Source organism: Nuphar pumila, chromosome 15, assembly GCF_984573655.1.
Source record: "Nuphar pumila chromosome 15, dmNupPumi1.hap1.1, whole genome shotgun sequence".
Taxonomy (NCBI): Eukaryota; Viridiplantae; Streptophyta; class Magnoliopsida; order Nymphaeales; family Nymphaeaceae; genus Nuphar; species Nuphar pumila.
The window spans coordinates 80828315-80853426 of NC_143263.1; the positions used below are offsets into that span (position 1 = coordinate 80828315).

The 25112-nt window shown below is 33.7% G+C and overlaps 1 protein-coding gene across 3 annotated transcripts in view; it reads left to right on the top strand.

Moving 5' to 3' along the window:
- Positions 1-24262: 24262 nt before the first annotated feature.
- LOC149815743 (CDP-diacylglycerol--serine O-phosphatidyltransferase 1-like) overlaps positions 24263-25112 on the top strand; it is a 54174-nt gene continuing 53324 nt past the window's right edge. The window contains exon 1 of one of the 3 annotated variants that reach the window (XM_089988909.1): positions 24263-24566. The gene's annotated coding sequence lies outside the window, so the exon portion shown is untranslated. The remainder of the gene's footprint in view (positions 24567-25112) is intronic. The other 2 variants (XM_089988910.1, XM_089988911.1) reach the window with 2 other exon arrangements.

Genomic DNA, 25112 nt, shown 5'->3' on the forward strand with positions numbered 1-25112 from the left:
TGATAGTAACAAACAAAGCAATATCTCATAAATCGATAGTAATAAACCAAATAATATCTCACAAATCGACACTAGAAAACACATAATATCTTACAAATTGATATACGACAATTCAGCATAATATATTACAAATCGATATTAGCAAACAAAACAATATCTCACAAATCGATAATAGAAAACACATAATATCTTACAAATCGCTATACAACAATTCAACATAATATATTATAAATCGATATTAACAAATAAAACAATATCTTACAAATCAACACTAGAAAACACATAATATCTTACAAATCGATATACAGTAATTCAAAATAATATATTACAAATCGATATCAACAAACAAAATAATATCTCACAAATTGACACTAGAAAATACATAATATCTTACAAATCGATATATGATAATTCAACATAATATATTACAAATTGATATACATGTTACTACAACCGCGATTTGGTTACATTGCATATACTAAGTGAATGGATGATACCGGATGGGGTAGAGGCCCTTTCTCGCATCTGTAACCAAGCATTCTTGTCAAGAGATCTCACTGCCTTACAAATATCTTCAAGTTTCCAACCATCGAAATGATAAAATCTACCTGCAATAACAAAACAATGCCTTAATGACACTCACAACGACATATGTTCTTCAACAATAGCATGATGACATAGAAAGGTACTCACCACGCTATAATGTCACTTGTTGGAATGTTTGTGCGTTATTTTTTTTCCATACTGCCTAACAAAAATGAAGAAGAAGAGAAGACTGTAAAAAGAGATGGTCGACAAATCCTCCTTTGACGCCCACCAATGATCGAACCAGTCGTTCGATTTATAGTTATCTCCATGAGGTAGGTACGAACCCGAAAAAGTTTTTTATCTAACACAAGGTAGGAACGAGAAGTCGGCCATGTGTTGTAGCGCAAGCTAAAAACAAAAGCGAAATGTGCAAATCTATATGCGAGGAGCAGGAGGACATTTTCGCCCAACACATATCTATCTTACGAGAGGACATTTCTGTCAAAAACATATCTACCTTTTTTATATGTTTTTTTATTATAAAGTCATCGTGGGCAACATTGGCATATGAATTATCATGGGTCCCAAGATATTCCTTCGTACACACTGAAACACGTGAATTTGTGTTCTGGGGAGAACACACAACACCCTCTCTCTTTTTCACTATCTGTTTTTTGTTGCGTCTTCCCTGCACAGCCGCACTAGTTGTCCACTTCCCCCGCGTAACTGCTTGCACATTTATTGATCCCGTTCACCCTTATGGGAAGCTGCCCGCGGGCAGTCATGTCATCGGGTCGGGTCGCTGATTTCATGATATGGAGAGATAGATCCGAACTATGCTCCCATCTACGTGGGCCGTGGGGAGGGCTATTCTCGTCAAAAAAAGTATACCACACGACCCTGAAGACTCGGCCAGTCCCCCATGCATGTCATGTCAGTCGCAGCTAGTGAATTGGTGCACTCACGCTAAGGGATGACATCACATGCGCTAAGCGTACGGTTGGTCCAGATCCGATTTTACAAAATGCCCTCAAAGCGTACCCGTTCCGTTCTTCTCATTGTTTTTTAGTATAATGATTGGCCACTTATGATGACATGGGATCCTTTTTGCTGGAGGGCATGACAGGAGTTGATAGATAATTTCAAGAAACTGCCCCGAAATAGTATTATGACTTATGGAATGGTTATACCGACAAAAAATGACTATATTATTCTTATAAAATGACGTGTTTCATGAAATGCCCTAAAAATTGCATTATCACTCATGTCCATAATTGAGTATGCCTTAATTTTTAGGATATTTTTAACCTTTAAGCTTGCAAATCTCATGAGTTTTGGGTGCATCATGCTAATGTTCTAACAACTGTTATTTTTTTCATCTAACAAAACAAAAGCTCAAAGCCAAATCCCACAACTAGTTATTTGGATGAGTCTTAGTATAGTCATGGTGGGCTGACAACCATAATATTAAATATCAAAACTAAAGAGTGGGAGAGATGAATCTTATCCAGTATTTCTTCTCTCCACACATCACGAGAATGAAATTTTGGGTTTGAGTTCTTGTTTTGTCATATGAAGAAAATAACAGACATTGCGAGTAGCATAACGTGAGGACATTCACATTGAGTGGTTTGTGGACCTCCTTAAAGTCAGTGTGAATGTCGCCATACATTTGCAAACCTCCTTGAAGATCAGTTACTTAAAGGAGATTCACATGATAGCTGGTGAATGTCATATTATATATATATGTGAATGTCACTACATATTTATGGGCCTCTTTGACAATTAGTTACTTAAAGAAGATTCACATGGTAGCTCACGAATGTCGTACTATATATGTGTGAATGTCATCGTACATTTGTAAACCTCTTTGAAAATTAGTTACTTAAAAAAGATTCACATGATAACTCACGGATGTCATGCTATATATATGCGAATGTTGCCACATATTTGCAAACCTCTTTGAAAATCAATTACTTAAAGGAAATTTTCATGCTAGCGCGTAAATGTCGACATTCACATATATATAATATGACATTCGCCAGCTATCATGTGAATCTCCTTTAAGTAATTGATCGTTAGGAAGGTTTATAAATGCATGGCAATATTCACATATATATAGTATGATCATGCTACCATGCAAATCTCCTTTAAGTAATTGGTTGTTAAGGAGGTCCGCAAATGTATGGTGACATTTGATTTGCATATATATCGTACGACATTCACGAGCTACCATGCAAATGTCCTTTAAATAACCGATCATCAAGGAGGTCTGTAAATGTGCAGCGACATTTACATATATATAGTATGGCATTCATGATCTATCATGTGAATCTCCTTTAAATAACCAATCGTCAAGGAGGTCCGCAAATATGTAGTGACATTCACATATATAGTATGACATTTGCGAGCTACCATATGAATATCCTTTAAGTAACTGATCATTAAGGAGGTCCGCAAATGTATGACGACATTCATATATATAATACAACCTTCGCGACCTACCTTGCAAATCTCCTTTAAGTAATTGATCTTTAAGGAGGTCTGCAAATGTGTGGCAACATTCACATATATATAGTGCGGCATTCGCGAGCTACCATGTGAATCACCTTTTAAGTGATTGATATTCAAGTAGGTTCTCCAACCACTAGATGTTGGGTTTGGATCATAATTGTCAAAAATGGGTATGGGTACTAGTTCAAGTACTAGGTACTGGTACTACTACATTTATGAAAAAATTAAATAAGAGATTTTAAACAATTCAAAATAAATATACGTTTTCATAAAGATATTTATGAATTAAAATAGTTAAATGTGCACACTTGATCAATTATTATAATATTATAATTTCTTTAGAAATAACATTTAAAACTCTCAATAAAAATAGTGCTTTGTAGTGATAACTAATAATGTAGAGATGTTGATAGAAATGGGTTTGTTACTCGTTTATAACATATAATATAAACATATTTCTATTAAAAATGGTATGAGTTTTCTAAGTAATTGAGACATGTTTCTTAAACATTTGTTACTTCTGTTTATTGTTTTCAAAATGAGTTTTGTATAGATATCATGTATTGGCACACAATCATGAAACCTTGAGTTTGGGATAGTCAAGTTTGAGGATAATTCTAAGGGGATTGGACCCAGATCTCTCTCTCTCTCGATTATGATAATGTGGTCTAACCATCCAACTACCAAGTTATTAATAATATTAACTTGATGCCTGCTATGTGCACCACATTATCAAACTAACATATATGTTGCACACAAGGGTTCCACAAATCTGGTAGGGGCGACTTATGAAAGTCACCAAGTTGACGGGAAGTCATAAGTTCGAAACCCATAGGTGGCATCTCTCTCTTTTTATGTTGTGGTAATCATACGGTGACCACAAAAGTCTTTCATTATTACAAACCAAGGATCTCTCTACAAAACCAGCCATGCTCCAATCTCTCTCTCTCTCTCTCTCTCTCTCTCTCTCTATATATATATATATATATATATATATATATATATATATATATGCTCCAATCTTTCATGCAATTCAAATATGACTATACAAATTACTCAGGTTTTGAATAGCCAAGTCAGTGATTGACAGGACGGAAGATTTTGAAATTTGGTTTCATACATCTTTATAAGTTAAGTACAGTTTGACTCGACCGAAGATTTTGAAATTTTGTTTCATACATCTTTATAAGTTAAGTACAACATCAGTTCACTAGGACTGTGGCTGTCTGGTAGGTCCTTAAGCTGAAAGGACAGTGTGAGTTATGTTCTTTTATATTAGATTAAAACTATGCCTACTCCCTAATGGATGAGGAGGTCCCTTACCGGTAGGTTTGATGGCTTGTTCAAGGATGAACGAAATTAACAAAAAAGATGAAACAGAACATTGGTTCTGTTCGTTTTGTAACAATCGTTCCAAGTTCAATGTTTATTTGGACGGTACTCAAATGTTATGTTTCAAATATCCGGTGTTGTTTGATGATGACGTGGGGACGACTTGGACAGTCATGGATAATAGGTCAAATTACTTTGGTTTAGTTATCCGTCCACCATTTTACATGTTTTAACAAGTTTATTATGGTTTTTTGTCCGAATATGAATCCAATTACAAAATTATATTTAAAAATCATGATTTTTTTTCCTTTTGGACAGTCATGGAAAATGAAGGTGGCTTCAAAGAAGCAGGGTGGCAACAACTTTGATTTTCAAATATAGCATTTCAAAGGAGCAGCATGGTAACAACTTTGATTTTTAAATATAGCATTTACAAATTCAAAAGGCACATACACACATTCCCAAAATATACATTCTGGCTTCCTTGATGAGTACAGTGGATGGTATCCAAAGAATCAACGTAATTGAAACATGATACAAAATTACATTTATTTTCAATCATAACATTTCAAAGGAGCAGCATGGTAACAACTTTGATTTTTAAATATAGCATTTACAAATTCAAAACGCACATACACACATTCCCAAAATATACATTTAGGCTTTCTTGATGAGTACAGTGGATGGTATCCAAAGAATCAACGTAATTGAAACATGATACAAAATTACATCGATTTTCAATTATAGCATTTCAAAGGAGCAGCATGGTAACAACTTTGATTTTTAAATATTGCATTTACAAATTCAAAAGGCACATACACACATTCCCAAAATATACATTCTGGCTTCCTTGATGAGTACAGTGGATGTTATCTAAAGAATCAACGTAATTGGAAACATGATACAAAATTCCAGTTTTTTCCTTTTTAAGCCAGTATAACAAATTCACATCAAAAAGAAAGAAAGTGAAGATAACCCACCTGCCCCTTCAAAAGAGTACCACAAAATGTCATGAACAACATCAAACACCATCTTTAGATATGTTAAAAAAGGTGCAAATTTTGCAAACCTAATTCATTTTCAATACTAATACTCACATTACAGTTTCAATTTCTTTATAATACTAAATTTGTTTCTAGTCTCCATCTTTACTCTTAATAAAACAGCTTCATACACACATTGTCAACAAACAAAGAGAAACCTAAATAATCCTTCTTACCCAACAAGCTCACTGGACTAAGCAAAGATCAACAAGGCATGCACATCTCTTCATCCTCTAAACTAAGTCACTCTGTACACAAAACCAACAACACTCAACCTCCATCCTCCTAAAAACCTTCTTCCCACCAAACAAAAAGGGAAAAAACAACCAAAAGAAAAGAAAGGAGGCAAAAAATTCCCCAAGCCTAGAACCAGATCATCTCCTCCCGTTCACCGGACAATGCAAGTGTGGCACAAACTTAGACAACGGTGTCGAGATAGGTGTGGGCAGCAGTGACATCCAACAGACCGGGCATGAAGCGTTGAGCCCCAGTCACAAGTCCACACACCCGACATGGAAGAAGTGCTTGCAGTTCGGCAGCATCTTGACCATCTTCCCTTCCTTGTAATTGCACAAATAGATAGAGCAGATGACATCGACGCAGCCCAATTCCCGATCTTTCAACATCAAGAAGGTGAATTTCGGGTACAACGCGATCACGACGGGATCGAGCCCGGGGGCGCAGGTCTCTCCTCGTCATCCTCGGTGACGAAGATACTGTTGGGGAGGACAAAGATGCGAGGGGCATTTGGGTCATCGGAAGAGGGGCGTGCGACGCAACAGCAGATGTAGGAGGAAAGGAGGAGGGTGGAGAAGAGGACGAGGCAGCCGAGGGCGATGGAGATGGCATATCTGAGGCCCAAGTTGGGGTGCTAGGTCTCTCCTCTGGTTTGGGTGCCATCGCCTCTTCTTCTTCCCCAAACACAAGGGGGAGAGAGAGAGAGAGACGCGCCCGTCGATGCTTTTTTTTTTTAAATCATTTTTTGTCCCTATTATTTTCGTAACTGGGGAGTATGTGGAACATAAATTACAGTAATTAGTGAAAGCGAGAGATGACGTTCCGCGCATCTGCTATGTCTCATGTTTGTTAAAAAATGTGTATTTTTTGTATTTTTTGTTCCGCATGATGCGTGGGATGTGCTGTCAAACATACCCTAATGGGTGATGAGGTTATATGGTTTTTACAGTAAAGAGTTCTCTAGTGAGTGATAATTTTTCTTAATTATCAAAAAAAGGAGTGCGGCCTGTCAAAGCTGACAGTAATCTATCAGAGCTGCCTTTGACACTGCGGGATGAACGACCTCACCAACACAAGGCTTTGAGAATGTTTCTAGTAATCCATTTTTACACTCCATATGTTCTTCATCTAGAACATCAACGGCTCTGAAAAAAATTGTGAGACCACACAACCATTGTGTTTTGGAGGCCGAATGAATGGTATCACTTTGACCTGATACCCTCTAAAAAAAGGTTGAGTTAAACATCACAATGGCTGCTTGGGTAAAAAGACAAGAATGCCAAGAATGACCAAGCTTATGGTTAGCTTAGTTAGAGTGAAAACAATGTGACAACCTTGTCTAGATTAGGTTACAGCTCATATTTTAAAGACGTGGAGTACATTCTCAAGCAAGCTCACAAGGTACAAACCGTTAAAGTTGATCCACTTTTTATTATTACAGTCCACATGATCACCAAGTATGCATAGTTTTTTTTTTCAAAAAAAAAATGCTCAATTTCTGCTCTACACCATCTAGTGTTGATCTAAAGTATGAATCAAGGTATCAAATCCAAAGTTAGTCATTGGGTTTCACAAAGAATCCAATAAACCACAAAGTATTGGACCCTTAAAGTGCAATTATGGAAGTGATTATTGGATAGTGAGGCATGATGGCAACAACAAGAGGTGTAAATATATGCTGAGAGATTTTACAAGGTGACAGTGTATAACTACAACATAGAAAACCCTCCTAAAGGAAGTCATTAATATTCTCTATCTCTCATTCTCTCTTTGCGTTCTACTATCTGCTACACCTATTCTATTTGAGACGTCAGTGGTATCAGAGCTATGGGTTTTTAAGGTTTCCATCACCACCTCTCGCAGATGGTGTCATTCTATAAGTTGGCCGCCATCATCGCAGATCTGTTGTGGCCACAAGCTTGCTCATCCATTCCATCAACACCACAACGGATTCGATAATACTACAACTTCCCAGCCTCGCTGAGCCACAACAGATTTTTGGAGATGGGAGATTCCCCTCAGACAAGGGGTATTTGAATGAGAGGGGGGGTGCATAATGCTCACAATGGATGCTCAGAGGACAAAACAATTGATGCTCCTCTTCCTTCAAACAATGTCGACTCGTGTGGCACTTGTGATACACTCTGACTAGGAACGGAACCGCCTTGAGCATCTTGGCTTGTGCGCACATGCCTCAATACAAGATCTCATTCGGTGCACACAGGTGCAGCTCACAATTGCGCACACAGGCGTAGCTTAAAGAACACGCACAGGTGCAAACACATAACAACAACGCCGAAAGTGCTTTAGACTCAATGCAAGCAGGAGTACTATGAATACAACACGCACTCGGGTGTGACAGGGATTCGCCGCTTGCGTCGATTTGCGGTCGTTGAAGATCAAGCCAGTCCTTTTGTCAAAACCAATCGACGCGTGGATCTACTAGAATCTCCTTTGGATCTGCACAATACAGGATTCAAAAGTAGATACCGACACAGAAGTCAATCTAATGGAGATGACTATGCACTTAGCTGAAGATATATGATCAGTGAATTGAGTTTTTGCTCAGCTTCACTGGACATTGAAAGTTTATCATCAGCTACAGAGATTTTCTGGTTCCATGAGCTTGCAGACGTTAGATCACTCTTATAATCAACCCACAAATAGAAAGATTACTAAGGAATTTCTGATCGACAACAGTTCATATCAAATCCTTGTAATTGCACTTAGTTGCAATGATTAGATACGTTCATGAGTAGAGAGCTCAATGATCCGTCTGGACGCAAGGCTCCAATTATGCCCGGAGCGACAAAGTAGAGAGCTCAATGATCCGTCTGGACGCAAGGCTCCGATTATGCCCGGAACGACAGTCGCGTGAATCACTTGAGAATGTGCAGACTTGCGCTAGCTTGTGGTCTGTAGAAGCAATTCTTGATATGCAGATCTGATTGGCGGAATCGATCTTTCCAAGTCGTTGCTCTATTTGCTGGTTCAATTGAACTTGACAGAGGATGAATGATAAAGGAGTGAAGTGAATGACAATCCTTAGCTAGACGGTGGAGAAGACTAGCAAGACCTTTCCTCAATTGAGGTCATCGCATTAGCTGGAGCCAAAACAGAATTTCAAACTTTATTGAATCAAATCTCAAGATTACAAAATTGCTGAATGCTAGCTATTTATAAGTTGAACATGGAATGACGCCAATTTTGAGACAGGCGACCCCAGCTTCAAACCTTGCTGGTGTCAATCTTAAAATGACTGTTGAAACCATTCAGACATGGTTGCTCACTGCACATGTCCACCTGTTAAGATGCTCTACTTAAACTATTTCACCATGTTGCTTGCTGCTAATACTGACCTTGTAACTGGTGCCTTGCTGCTCGGTGTGCTCATATGGATTCTTGAACTCGACTGGCCCGATTATGTCCCCTCTTACTTGATTCCACCACTTCACTGTTGACATTTTCAGTGTAGCCTGTATCACTTGTGACTTTCAGCGACTTCATTGTCGCCATGGATACAAATGGAAGCATCATGAAACCCTAGATCGAAGGAAGTACGACAGTTGCTTCATCATCATTCTACCTAATCGTAGAGTGAAAAGGCTCTTTGCTAGATCCCTCCTACTTGTTGTGCTCTGCTCGCCCTCCCCTAGCTCAGAGACATCCAATACTTCTCTACCTTCAGCGTGAATTCTAGCATCACTGCCAGAGGAATTCATCTCGGCGATGTTCTAGGATCTCATCCACCAGCATCTGCTCAAGGTGGGTGAGTACACTCTCTTCATCGGCAGCCCGTATAGATTATTGATGAGGCCACCCACAATGGTAGCTCCATAGTGGAAGCGACCGTGGACTTCACTAGTGTCGATCGAAACCTAGGACCTGCCTCTGAGGGGAAGAGCACTGAGAGGTGGAGGCTGATCTCTGGCCAGAGATATGTTCTTTGAGATTCTCTCGTCATTTCAAAATCGACCGCCATTAAAAACAAAGAAGAGAGTGACTTCTTTGAGCACGATGGTCGTGCTCGTCTTCTCCTGCATAAGGGCATGGTACGACATAGCCAAGAGTGGTGTCGATGAGGGTGATATGGCCAAAGCTTGTCATGAAGTCTACCATCCTTGTCATCATGGTTGGTGTCCTCAACATATATGGCCCCATCTCCCTCGAGTAGATAAGCAAGGTTGTACGTTGGCTCGTCATCGAGCTCCAGCATGGCTCCGACAACCCCAATGCTGCAGCCACCGCAAGTAGTCATTGCCAGCGGCCATCCCCACTTCTTCGATGACCCAACTCAAAAGGTACACCTCTGCAAAAAAAAAATTCTAATGGTTTTTGGAAAGAAGGTTATGGAGCACTGTTGCCTAGTTTAGGAGGGTGGTCTTCCCTGTGTTATGCCATTGCCACCCCTCTTTTCTCCTTCCTGTTGTTTTTATGTTGAAACCCTAATCCATTTGATGGGTTTCATTTTCTTAAATGTTAAAACAAGGTTAAAATGGTGAATTTTCATATATATGGCTTGATTTTATGAAATTCAAAAAGGTAGCTGGTATTTTAAGAAATTCAAAAAAAGTAGTTTTGTGACATTATATTAATAACAGGTGGTCAGAAATTACATATTTACAAAAAAACTATCTGAGTTTCCATATTTGCAGAGTAATGGTTAATATTTTGATAATTTAAAAAAAAGGCTACCTTTACTAAAATATCAGATGCCAGGTCAGAACTTGTATATTTTATGAGTTTCTATATTTACAAAAAACTATTAAGTTTTTTATTATTTGCAGAAAAGGGTTTCAAACTTATAAAAATTTTGGAGAGGCTATTAGATTTATTAATTTTTGAGAAAAGTTTGAGTTCTTATATTTGCAGAAAAGTTGTCCTAACCTATAAGTTTTTTTTAAAAGATATTCAAGTTCTAGTTAATTATAGATTGATGCTTCAATTTATAAATATTTTTTGTTAAGATGTTTAAGCTTATGATATTTACAAAATTGTTATTTAAATATTTTGGTTTACTATTTAGTGCTTATAACTTTCTGTTTTTACAAAAAAGATATTGAAACTTGAAAATGACCATAAAATCATACTAAAATTATAGAAAATTAGATTTATATGACAAAATTATATGGAAGTATACCTTAGCATAAAAATCACTAATTTTGTCTTATTTAACAAAAAAAATGATATTATTTGATGGTCCTTGAAATTGCTTGAAGTTGAATATATCCTTGTTCAAGATATGATGATAGGTTGCTATATGTGCACATTATTTGATTTATTGAAGTGTCATTATTTGAATAGAGCATGATTACACATGATTTTTATTTATTTAATATTAGATATTGAAAACTTGCCTTTAAGTGAGAGTAAGTTAATACACCTTTATAGGCAAGTAGGAGAATGTATGTAATGTGCCCATGAAGTTAGTGATTAATTATGGTTTGTTGTAAATTTAATTATTGTTAAGGTTGGGTTTTACCTTGAATATAATGAATCTGAATATAGTTTTATGATTGAACTTAGATGAATAATGACTATAACTTGGTGTTTACTTTAAATTGCATACATGTTGATGGCATGTGTAATACATTATTTGATAGTTATGTGAAAGTTCTTGTATTGGGTATGATAATACATATAGTATTGCTATAAGACATGCTTATCATGCTCTATGAATGTTTAATGATTCATGTGTAGCTTATCATGCTTTATGAATGTCTAATGATTCATGTGTAGCACAAAGTTTATTATGTTTCATTGTGCATATCTTTTATCATTAAGAATTTGAGAAGTGATATATTTTTTGTTAGTCATAAGAGCATGATAATTAATAAATATGATCATAGAGTCATACACTGCAGAAACATATTATATAGATAAACCCATGTCAAATAGCTAAAAGACATGTTTATCATGCCATATGAATATTTAATAATACATGTATTATACAAGGTTTATTATGTTTAGTTATACATATCTTTTGACATTATGAATTTGATAAAGTGGTATTTTTTGACAAAGATAGCCATAAGAGCATGATAATTGATAAATATGATCACGAAGTTATACTCTCATTGATATATATGCAGAAATATGTTATATGGACGATCTCATGTCAAATAACTCAAAATTGCCTAATTCATGAACATGATGTGATTGGATAAGTAGATGTTGATGTAGTGGATCCAAAATAAAGACAAGGATCCAAGTTTATTTCAATAACTTGATGGAACATAATTGAAATAGAACATGTTTGATTGATTTAAAAGTTATATCAGGTTAGGACATGAATGATTCTTTTCTTTTTTTGTTTAAGACTAAACATGATAATTTTGAATTTTCTATTGTGGATTTTGATTATCCCATTCAGATTTAGATCATGAAATAATCCACAGTGTATAAGTCCAAATTAGACTAAACATTAAGACTTTAAAATTAAAATGATATTAATATGTGTTAAGTTTCCAGTGTTACTTTATTTAATACATTATGATTCTAAAAGGCCTTAGTTTTATGTTTGAAAGTGCATGATGTGATTGAATTTTAAAATGTTCCCTTGAATCATATCAACTATTATAAAAGTGGAAGCAACATTCTTTCCACTTGGAATGCTTCCAAAATAAACTAATATAGTTTCAATATATTTTGAATATTGCATAGCTTTCAATTGTGTGTTTGGATAAAAAATGAATTTGGATGTATAGATCCAAGATTGGTATGTTGATGTAATGAATTACTTTGTGAAATTAGTGCATGACTCTAAATATGCATGTTTAGAAAAAATATATTCAAGTTTATCATTATATACATGAAAAGTGAGTAGAATTATGGTTGAAATGTTTCTTGAATAAATAACTTGGATGAAAACATTATTGAACATTTTTTGACATGCTTTGAATGCTTAATGCATGACTTGTTTATGGTTTTAAATAACAAAATATAATGATTATATATAGATACATAGATCCAAAGCTGATATGATTAGGTAGTGACTCACTTTGAGAAAGTGAGAGTATATACCTCTGATTACATGTTTAATAAAGAACATGCATATACTATTCATAATGCATATAAAAAGTAGGAGCATTTATCATATTATAAGAATTGATTAAATAAGCTTGGTTTGATATATTTAAAGCTTATTGATATAAATTGCATGCAATTTGATTGAATTTTTAATTTGAGTCCAAATAAGGGTCTCCTAGTATTGATTTAAAGCATGAATATGCTTAAAAATTGCTATAAATATAGATGTTGAAATGAATAACTTGCATCAATAAGTTGACGAACAATTTAACAATGAATTAATTCTTGGAGTTCAATTAATTTGCAGTATGGCGAACAACATATTGTTGGTGAGCAATATGAACAATTTAGAAATGTTAGCAGATAGCCAACCCATGGATGGTAATAAAAAGACCATGCATTCCTCTTAAAAAACAATAATAAAAATGATATGTCGAGAGGATTGATGACCATAATGGTATTTTTCTAGAGCTCATGTGGTTGGTGGAGGTTGGCCACCTCTACTTACCATGTGAGGGAGAAGACTTTTCACTACACAAGATACAAGGAGAATGTGACATTGCAATGTATAGAAAGTGGGAGTTGATTTATAACTTGCACATGAATGCAGATATTTATCATGGTTGCTTGTACGATGCATAAAAAAATTATCTTCTTGCTTTGAAAACTTTATGCATTGTATGCAACATGGGTGTATTCAAATTTTTTTGTAATCATATTTATGACTATTTGGATCTGGATATATTGATCCAAAATGATCAGGTGGTAGTTAACTTGATGTAAATTTAAGCATGTTACATGTGGTAATGATGTACATGGATAGTCAAAGTATTGTATATAGTGAAATCTTGAAAAGTAGGAGCATTGATCATGTTTGACAAATCATATTTTTATAAATATGTGTGATGATAAAAATTTATAGTACTGCACTAGAGTGCATGATATTTTTGTGCAAGGTTATTAAGACATGATGATGTCCTATGATATGATCATGAAAGAGTCATAAGAACCATATGACTAAATAAGAAAGTGAGACTCTCATTGTGATGAATATGCAAACTAAATTCACTATGGTTAATCATGATCCATAACGTAGACCTAGTTGAGGTAAAAATGAAAATATATTTTTCACATGGTATTGCATATTAAATGTTATGATTGAAATTTTTGACACAATAAGAAACTTATATAGTTATGTGAAATGAGTACACGAAAAGATCATAATGAAAAACCAACCTAGTCTATGAATATCCTCATGATAGGGATATATTATAAAGGAAAAGTTCAGTTAGTGTAGGTAAAACCTTATAATGTCATGGCTAAACCCATACTATATGTAGAAAAGAATCATGATTCATATAACGATAAAAAACCACATATTTATGTGAAAAAATAACTCATAGCATGTAAAGAAAATATCATACTTAGATATTGATATAATTGTTTGAATTGTTTAAGGTCACTTGGTACATGTTTTGCTATATATGACACATTATGCATCAATTGTGATATAAGATGATAGTTCATCCCTATAGCCAAGTGGGAGATGTTGGATCCAGGTATTGGATCTAAAATTGGCCATTGGGTCTCATAAAGAATCTAATAAACTACAAAGTAGTGGATCCTTGAAGTGCAATTATGGAGGTGGTTATTGGATAGTGGGGCATAATGGCAACACCCGAATGTGTAAAGATATGCTTAGAGATTCTATAAGGTGGAAGTGTATGGCTATAGTGTAGAAAATTCTCTTAAAGGAAGCCATTAATATTCTCTCTCTGTGTTCTACTATCTGCTACACCTATTCTATATGGGCTATCATCTAGGACATGTTTAATATGCAAATGTTCATTCATTTGACTCAAAATAACTTCATTGAGTTCACCATAACATGCAATATCCTGGCTACATCTAGCCTCAATGAACTTAGTCAATATACTGCATTGACTTTGACAAGGATATGATGGAACTAAGTTGTAATTTGCATAGGTTGTTTTAGTATTCAAATGACAATTTATATATTTTTTAATTGGTAATGTTTTTAAATATTTTTTATATTCTTAATCTTATCTTTTCAATTTTATATATTCAACTTCACATACGCATCTCAGCAATGCACACTTTCTTTTATGTTTTTTTTAATTGTTCAATTTCTATCATATAAAAGTGTCAAAAGTGTCTATCTTATAGTACTCTTGCATAAATATCATTTTTTATACTAGAGACACTTGTTTATCACATAACACTCTATTAACTTACCATAACTTTATCCAGTTAGTACAATTAGCGTTGGGGAACAAGCCAAGCCGCTTGTGGCTTGGCTCATGTTTGGCTTTTAAAGAGCTTGTTCAAACTCATAAAATAGACTCAATAGATCAAATATGAAGAATAGGTACTCTGCTCTGCTCAGCTTGTATAAGCAGTTTGGTAGTAAAAAATATATGTTAGCTATATTTTACATGCATTTTTTTGTAATCCTATATCTTCTAGCTGTAAAATAATGTATTTTCTTAATAAACAAGCTAGTTCAAACTCAACTCGTTTAACCTGGACTGATTATTTGCTCAAACTTAACTTGGCTCACCACAAGAACGATCCAAGGTTGAACACTTCAAGATCATCTCATTCAACTCATTTACCAGCCTCGAGTACAAATCCCACTAGTGACTTCATCAAATCTATCATTTTTTGTATCATCAATCCTAGGTATCAAAACATTTAACATTATTTATTTGGAAAATCTTATAATTTTATGCAATTTTTCTTACTTCTTCACTAAACTTGAATTTCATATATTGTGTTTTGGTTTTGTTAATTATTACGCCATTTCTCTCTATTGCATTTTTTCAAAATTAAAATTTTGTGTCTTAACTATTAATAACAAGTGCACATGTTGTATTATTCTCAAACAACATACATTAGCAAACCTCTCTTAGATATAATTAATCATACAAATAAATAACTATAAAAGAGAATCATTGGTATAACCGAACTTTAATTTAAAATATATTCTTCCCCTATGTAGTCCCAAATAGTTAAAACCATTTTTTTATACTATTTGAGTGATCTCAATGTGTCTATGAAATCTTCTTCTTCTTTAAAGTGAATCTTATATTCATCTTTTTTTCTCCTTTCCCTCTTTTCCTCATCAGACGTTATCAAATAACATCCACAAATCTTGTTCTCAATATTTTCTTGACAAGGGATAATTACATGATATTTGAAAAAAAAAGTGTCATTACCTAAAAATATCTGCATATTGAAAATCGAAAGGTATATAAGAAAACATACAAAAATAAAAGCAAATTTGTTTTACTTTTTTTTGACAAGAAACCCATGCCGAGAATCGAGTTACTTAATGGGCCAGCTTCCATGCAAGGTAAACTCCAGGTGGAGTCACCCACACTCAAGCGCTTACAGAGCCCACTAGTTAAAGGTGCTCACATACTCAATTTTGTTTTAAGAAAAATGATTGTATTGTACAACAAAAATGATGTGTTTTCTAAAAAACTTACAATTTTCGAAAATCCATCCAATGTCCAAAATTGTAAATGTTTGTCATTAAAAGAACCATTTTAACCCTCACACAATGGACCTCCTAAGGTTCACACAATATATCGGTACGCTCTCCAGGTATCACACCCTCTCACTTAAAGGTAAATTCACATAATTGCTTTTGTGAACCTCACGAAGTTCTCCTAACTATATTTGTGAACCTCCTGTTGAACTGATACCTCAAAATGTCACAAATATCATACTAAATTCGCATATATAACATGAAATTTGTGAGATATAGTGCAAACCTCATGTTAATATATCGTAACTTCATAAATATTTCACTAAATTCACACACAATGTATGAAGTTTGCACACCCATATTTGTGAACTTCCTGGTCAAAACATCGTAAACTAACTTTGCATATATAATATTAAATTCGCATAAAAACATGTGAACCTCAATTAAGCAACTCAAGGATATATGCAAATAAGGGGTGATTTGCGCAAATTTTTGGCATGCAATTTTTTTTTATATTTGCATGCTTGTTGAATCATATATAAAGTCATTTTTTGTTATTTTGTTTCTTTTTTTTTTGTTCTTTTTTTTAAGAACCCTAATCCTTTTTTCTCTAGAACCCTTAGCATTTTTCTCTTCCCTTGCGGTGATTCTTGTGAATTTTTTTTGTTGCATTCCGATGAGGTTTTGGTATTCTTTGCATCAACTTCTTAGGTTAGATTGAAATGTGAGCATTAAATAGCCCCATGTGTAGTATTTGGTTATTTAATATTTGTCACCAGATTTACCATTTAGGATTTACTATGTTTAGTTTTATATATATATATATATATATATATGTTGTAGATTATTTATGTTTGCTTATTTGTCCTTTAATTATTATTCAGTGTTTTTGTGTTGGTGTAATAGAGCTAGGGTTTATTGCACAAACATTGAATAGGGGTTTTCAAAGTAGTTGTTGTAGGTAGTTATGTCAATTGAGTATATGAAATGTATATGTATGGTTTTTTCTCACGTGTTATTTTCATTATATGAATTATATAGTGTGTGGTTGTTCTAGGCAACTAATGGTGGCCTCTAAAAGGGGAGTATTGTAGCACTGACTACCCTACTTGGAGATCCATAGTAGTCTCCAAAAATAGCAACTGTAAGAAAATTATGACTTTAATGTCTCATAAAATTAGAAATGCAAATTAGTCAATGATCCTCTGATATAGTTTTTTTCTAAACCTAGATAGCAAACATATATGGATGAATGTGTTGGATTTTGATGATGTAGAATAGGTGTTCTTTGGTGGTGACATTTACTTAGTTGCTCGCAAAACTAAAGAAGTTGTTTGTGAATGGAATAATAAAAATCCTTTGGAGGATGTCCATCTATCTCAGGCACCATCGATCGAGCTTAGTCCTTTGGTGCACATTCAATTGTCCTAAGTAGTAAACGATATTGATGTCCCAAACATTGAGATCAAGCACACGAAGGACATGCAGTTGGTCGAACTGATTTGGGATATACATTTTTAATGTGTAGGCAATAAAGAACGTTTATGAACAATAATGTTGAATCACGTGAACAAATCAGTGCCAGGGATATTGGTCACAATAATGTTGATGATATTCAACCTTCTAAGGCAAATATCAAAGCTAGGTATAAGTTAGTGGACCTTGTAATATATGCTTGAGATATAGGCGTGATGATGAATGCTATATTTTTATGGTTAATCTTGAAAGTTGAAAATTCAGGAATGTTGCATGCATGGAAACAAAGAAAGTGATAGATATGATGAATTTTGATTTAGTTTGTGTAAGAGAACAATCAATTAGTGTTAACAGTGATAACATATACAGTGAAGAATCAGATGATATTGATGATAAAATGATAGGAGAGGACCAAGACATTGATGATATTGCACAAATGACAAGTGGAAAGTTGAACCCTTGGCATGGTTGTATAAGTTATATGAGCATTTGTTAGGCAATAGAACAATTTTATGTTTTTACACTAATGAAACATGGTTGAACAAGTTCTCGTTCAATGAATTTTTATATAATGAAAAGCAATTGAAAATCATCAAAGTGGAGGCATCTCAGTTGTATGACAAGTAGCATAACAAAAAACTTAATGACTGTGAACATTTCTAGTAGCTAATAACTAGATCAAACAATCGAGAAATTGCTCTTGATAAAAGATTTAATGATCATTATTGTTGTAAGCTTTTAAAGGATCATGTGATCAGGAATGACTTTAAAGCAAAATCTGTGAAGAGTTGCAATAACAGTCACTATCGCATGCATGAGAAAGAACCTGCAGAGTATGGTTGATTACTCTTGGAAGATCAATTTCACAAAAGTGCACAGAGCAACATTCTTTCAAGTGAAGAAGTATGAAAGTGAGCATAATATGGGGGATCATTAGGCAACTTTATAGTGAAAAAAGTGTCTTCCACGTATATTTTAGGTGTTATTTACAATTGCATGCACGATGACCCGAAGATGAATCTAAGAAAAATCATGAATATCATCAATCATAAGGAAAGTGTGAAGATTACTTACAAACAAGCATGGTGTGGATGAAAATGGATGAGAGAGGTGTTATATGGTTCATTCGAAGAGTACTTCAGGATGTTTTTGACCTATTTAGTTCATTTAACAATGGTTAATTAAAGATCACTATGGTACATTCATACTGATCGAAAAGATCAATTTAAGTACATTCTTATATTTTTCATCCATGCATCAATAAGTTTTTGAAAGGATGACTTTCAGTTCTTATGGTAGATGACACATTACTAAAAGGAATATGTATGGGTATATTGTTGTTGGACTCATAATATCAATCATTATGGTGAGATATTTTCTGTTGCATTTGTAATTGTGGATAAGGAGTTGAATGATTCATGGGCATAATTTTTTGAGCATGTGAATGAAGAGTTCATTGTCTTTAATGATTATAAAGAGAGATTATAATTTACGGTTATCTAGATATGCATAAAGGTCTAAAATATATTGTCTCTTATATATAGCTTACATGTCATGTTGGATATTGCATGAAGTACTTGACAGAGAACTTCTTTAAGATATTTGGTTCACCATTAAGTGCACTTTGGTGCAGCGCAACCTGAGCAACCACAAGACAATGATAGAATTATTTTCTTCAAAAAGTTTAGGAAAAAGATGAAGTCACACACTGTTATATTGCTACTAATGTGGATCCAAAACATTAGGCTAATAATCACTTTCTAGCAAGAAAATATGGGTGTTTAAAGTCTAATACAGCAGAGAGTTTTAATGTGTGGATTCTTGTCGTACATGATAAGCCCTCAATTCCTCTTAATAAGAAGCTTCATTTTATATTCATGAAACTTTTTGAGAAGATAAAAAAAGTCATGGAGCAAATGGCAGGGTTGTGGTGCCTAAGGTAAAAGAAAATATATTGAAATTAAAGATAAGGGTACAAGTATTTGTGCAATATTACCACCAATGTTAGTACAAAACCTACAACTGATTTTATAGTTATAATGTTTATCTTGACAAGCAAAAATGCTCTTGTGAAGAGTGACAGGTCTACAAGATTTCATGCAAAATAGGCAATCACATGTATTTTATATGAGGCTAAGCAACTAGAGGATTATTGTGACAAGTTCTTCACAAGTGAATTGTATCGAACTGCATATTATATATTTATATTCCTTTTGATTATAGATAATATCTCACACATTACTCCGTTAACTCTTATTTTTATATATCTACCAAAAGTGATTCATAAAGCAAAACGAGCTAAGGTGAAGAGACGAAGAACAAAATATAAGGATATTATACCATACAAGTGTAACACATGTGATCAGGTTGGTTACAACAGGTGAAAGTACGAATAACAATATGTTTGGTTACCTATGCTTTGTAAAATATGTATTTGTTAAGAGTTGTTTAATGAATTGCTTAGTATTTATGTATTTATTTTTTAACGAACTGCTCCAATGTCTTATTTGTTAAGTGATTTGTTTTTTTATTGAGTGGTTTGACTTTGATTGTTACACCTATTGAAGGTCCTATTGTACACAAAACTGAACTTTTCAATATTGTAAAATATTGCATGCAAATTTGAGCGAATTGTCAAAGAGTGTATGTAAATTTGACAAAATTATTTAAGATTCTATGTAAACCCTACTGAAATTGTTTTATATATGTACTTTAAATATTCGTTCTAGTTTTAATGTTTTGTATATTTTGTGCGTTTAATTTTATACCGTGGTAAGATGTGCAAGCGTCACATTTTAATGCTAGTATGGACATTCACAAAAACATGTCTTGCTCATACATTGCATTCATTTCATTCATTCAAAAAATAAATTTGCTCATATAATCATTCATTCAAAAATGCAATGTATATGATCATATATTGCATTCATTCCATTCATTTAAAAAATGAATCTGTGCAAACATTGCATTCATTTTATTCATTCAAAAAATGAACCTGCTCATACATTGCATTTATTCCATTCATACAAAAAATCAACTTGCTCATACATTCCATTCATTCAAAAATATGTCTTGCTTATACATTGCATTCATTCAATTCATTAAAAAATGAATTTGCTCATACATTGCATTTATTTCATTCATTCAAAAAATGAACTTGTTCAGACATTACATTCTTTTCATTCATTCAAAAAATGAACTTACTCATATATTACATTCATTCAAAAAATAAACTTACTCATATATTGCTTTCATTCTATTCATTCAAAAAATAAATCTGCTTATAGATTTTATTCATTCAAAAATATGTCATGCTCATACATTGCATTTATTTCATTCATTCAAAAAATGAACCTTCGCATACATTGCATTCATTCAAAAAATGAATATGCTCATATGTTGCATTTATTCTATTCATTTAAAAAATGAGCATGCTCATACATTGCATTATTTTCATTTATTTAAAAAATGAACATGCTCATACATTGCATTCATTTCATTTATTAAAAAATGAATCTGCTTATACATTACATTCATTCAAAAACATATCCTACTCATACATTGCATTCATTTTATCTATTCATTAAAAAATAAACATGGTTATACAATTATTCATTCAAAATTGAACATGCTTATATATTGTATTTATTCTATTCATTCAATAAATGTATATGCTCTAATAATTGCAATTGTTAATTGATCAACATCAATTGCTAGTTTTCTTATCACACCCATATCATATGAGCGAACTTTAACTTCCCAAACATTTTGCATGAATCCATAGACCAAGATCCACATCGTTGGCCTTCCTTGTGAGCATAAGTCGAGCATACTATATGTGTGCTATAGCCGGGTACAAATTGCTTATTGTACATGACTTCTAACTACTTGCTTAACTTCACAACTAACGACTTTTGCAACTTTGCAAGCAATTATGCAAATATTACTAATTTAAATCATTGTTTTAAAAAAGTAGCAGATTCAACGATTAAAGATGTGCTTACCGAAAAAACTCACAATCGATGATTTTTTGTTGATGAAGTATCACTGCTTAAGTGTCACGATGAATCACCACTGATGAATTGAGACTGCTGTTTGGGGACTACAAAAAACTCTAGTTTATGCAAAAACTACCCTTGGTGTGACAATCGATCTTTGTTACAAAGAAGGTTGTACACTCGTACAAAAATCTACAAATAAAAAAGGCAAATTTGCATTGTATTAATATCTAATGTTTCTGATGTATTATTTCTTATGTATCAGAAAATTGCCCTAGGTGTGACAATCGGTCTTTTATACAAAGGTCACATGCTTATATGAAAATTTGTAAATAAGAAGAAAATTCACATTGTATTCATCTCTAATATTTCTGATGTATCAAAAAATTCACAAAATTCTCAGGAAATCTGCATATAAAGAACATATTCGTAATGACATTATTTGCGAAGTTAGTACCTAATTTGCAAAATTCTTTTTTGAGTGTGAACTTCACATAAATTCACAATATATTATTCGCGTAGATCCCCCATATTTGTGGTTCTATGCAAACTTTCTGTAGTTGAAACTTCATAAACTAACTTCACATATATACTACTAAGTTTACATAACTGAATTTGCGAACTTTCAATAACTAAAACTTATAGAAACTTTGTAAATATTTCATAAAATTCACATATATAGAATGAAGTTAGCACAACTAATTCGTAATTAAAACTTGTTGAAACTTCATAAATATTACACATGAGATTCAAAATTTTTTGAAGACTTAAATATGAACATTTTCTCATTTATTTGTAAATGTCCCTACTAGCATTAAATATGATACTTTAAAATTTAAAATGATGCTTCAATAGTAAAAAAGCAATTGTTTGCATTTTAGAGTTTGTTTTCGCCTTAAAAAACTGACTATGGAGAAAATTTTGGAATAGCAAGAGGAGGATGCCATGATTGAGGTGGAGAAAATTTTGGAGAAGATAGGAGGGAGAGATGCTGAAGTGGTGAATAACGTTGATGGGCATTAGTAGAGGAGACAGTTTCAACTCGATCATTTGCTCAAGAAAAGAGAGTGTCTGCAAACAAAAACAGTAATTTGATTGGCATTAAGAAGCCAAATATCAAACTTAAAATGCAATGTACAACTATGCTTGATTGAAAATGAGCCTTTAAAGGAACAAGTGCATGCTCTAGGGTCAGATTGCAGGATTTATAGACTTAAGAGTCAGATTGTAGGATTCGCAGGCTCATGAGTTAGATTGCAGAAAAGAAAAGGCGGCTTCACCTCAATCATTTGCTCGAGAGAGCAGAAGATCTGCAGACAAAAATAATAATTTAATTGGCATTAAGAAGCCAATGATTGAATCCTCTAATGTTGAGTTATATACTGTGAATGTTTATAACATGTTTATTTGTTTAATGAATGAAATGAATATATGTATGAGCATGTTCATTTTCGAATGACTAGAATGAATATATATATATATATATATATATATATATATATATATATATATATATAGAGAGAGAGAGAGAGAGAGAGAGAGAGAGAGCAAATTTATTTTTTAATTACTTAAAAGAATATATATATAACCACATTTAGTTTGAATGAATGTGGTTGTATGACAAGTTATTTTCACGTGAATCCTGCATGTTTAGAGATGTTTCAATTTCAGGAAGTTCACAAATTTAGTTATGTGAACTTCGCACTATGTATGCGAACTTAGTTTGCAAAGTTTCGACCACGAAAGAAATCACATATATGTTTTTGTATGAGAACTTTGAACTATATGTATGAATTTAGTGTAATACTTGCGAAGTTTCTATGGTTTTAGTTACTGAAAGTATTCATGAGAGTTTCATACAACTGAATGCGAATTTAGTAAAATATTTATGAACTTCGATAGGTTTGAATTAAAGAAGGTTCACAAATATAGTTGTGCAAACTTTGTGAAATCTGCCAAAAATGGTGTGAATCTACTTTTAAGTGAGACATTGTGATCCCTGAAACATACCGATATATCATGTTCGCTTTGTGAAGGTTAAAATAGTTATTTTAATAACAAATATTTGCGGTTTTGAACATCAAGAGAATTTTAAAAAATTATGGGTTCTTTAAAAAAAAATTCCTGCGTTTTTGTTTTTGCAGTAAGATCATTTTGTTTTTGTTTTACTCATGTAACTATCCTATTTAACTCATGGATTCGTACTCAAACCCACCCAAATAAGTAGTCGAGTTGTGTCGGTTAAAGAGAATGAATTCACAAAGTTGGTGCTATATAATTTAAAGAGCTTGCCTTAGCTACAAGTACATAATAAAGCACCCGGCTCAATGGCAGATATCCTACAAAAAAACATAACTCAAAATTGGCAGCCTTATCATCACCCAAAAATCCGATTCGCTGTAAAAGCCGATTTGGAAGCTATTACCGAGTCTGCCTATGAGCGGACATAACGGTGAGTGAAACAGAAATACGTGGCTGCTGTTACTGCACAAGCGCACCTGTGAGTCATTATAGTTGTCCAACTTGTCGTTAAGGAAACTACAGAAAAGAGAGAGAGAGAGAGAGAGAGAGAGAGAGAGAGAGAGAGAGAGAGAGAGTTTTGACGACCGTACAGGCTTTAACCCCTTCATTCCTTTCACCACCTCTCCTTCCCTTTTTGCCATTTTCCCTTCTCCCCTCGGAGAGACTCTCTCTCTCTCTCTCTCTCTCTCTCTCCCTCTGGAGGATCTTGGGAGGCTGGACGGCGGAGATCCTCTGTCGTGGTGATCAGACGGCTAGGGTGGTCCTATCGGCCTCACGGACGTGTGTAAAAAAGGCAAGAGGCTTTCTTAATTGTTCCGAGGATTTTTATCGTGTTCATGTGATTTCTCTCTCTCTCGTCCACCCAATATCGTGGTATGCCTTCTCGTCTAGTGTTCTTGTTTATTCGTCATTATGTTGTTGATTAATGGTGCTAATACATGTTGGTTTAATTCTATTCTACTATTGTTGTTGTTGTTGTTGTTGTCAATAGAGTTATTAGGAGGAAGATGGTCTTCGTTTTTTTTTCTGGTTCTGTTGTAATTGGTGTTCTGTTGTGCATGTTGCTGTTTGGTCGGTAATTTTGATTATCACTAATCGAATTCATTAAGGATGTGATTGTTGGTATTTTTTGTTAAGTGATGACTTGTACTGGATTTGATTCTGATTCTGGTGTTTTTTCTTCTGGAATATGAAGTTGGTTTGATTTAAGAGTTTAAAAGAATTTAAAAGAGACGGTGTGTTTGTTTCTTTCATAAGAACTTCAACTTTGAGCTTTATTTTAGTTTAAGGAGGGGCTCTGGTTTCTTTTTTAGGCGTTTCTGGTTTTGAGTTTTTGCTTATAATTATGTCACATGGATTCGGATCCGGACTGGAGACTCGAGTACGTGACTTTTGTGAAAATTAAGACAAAATGGCGTG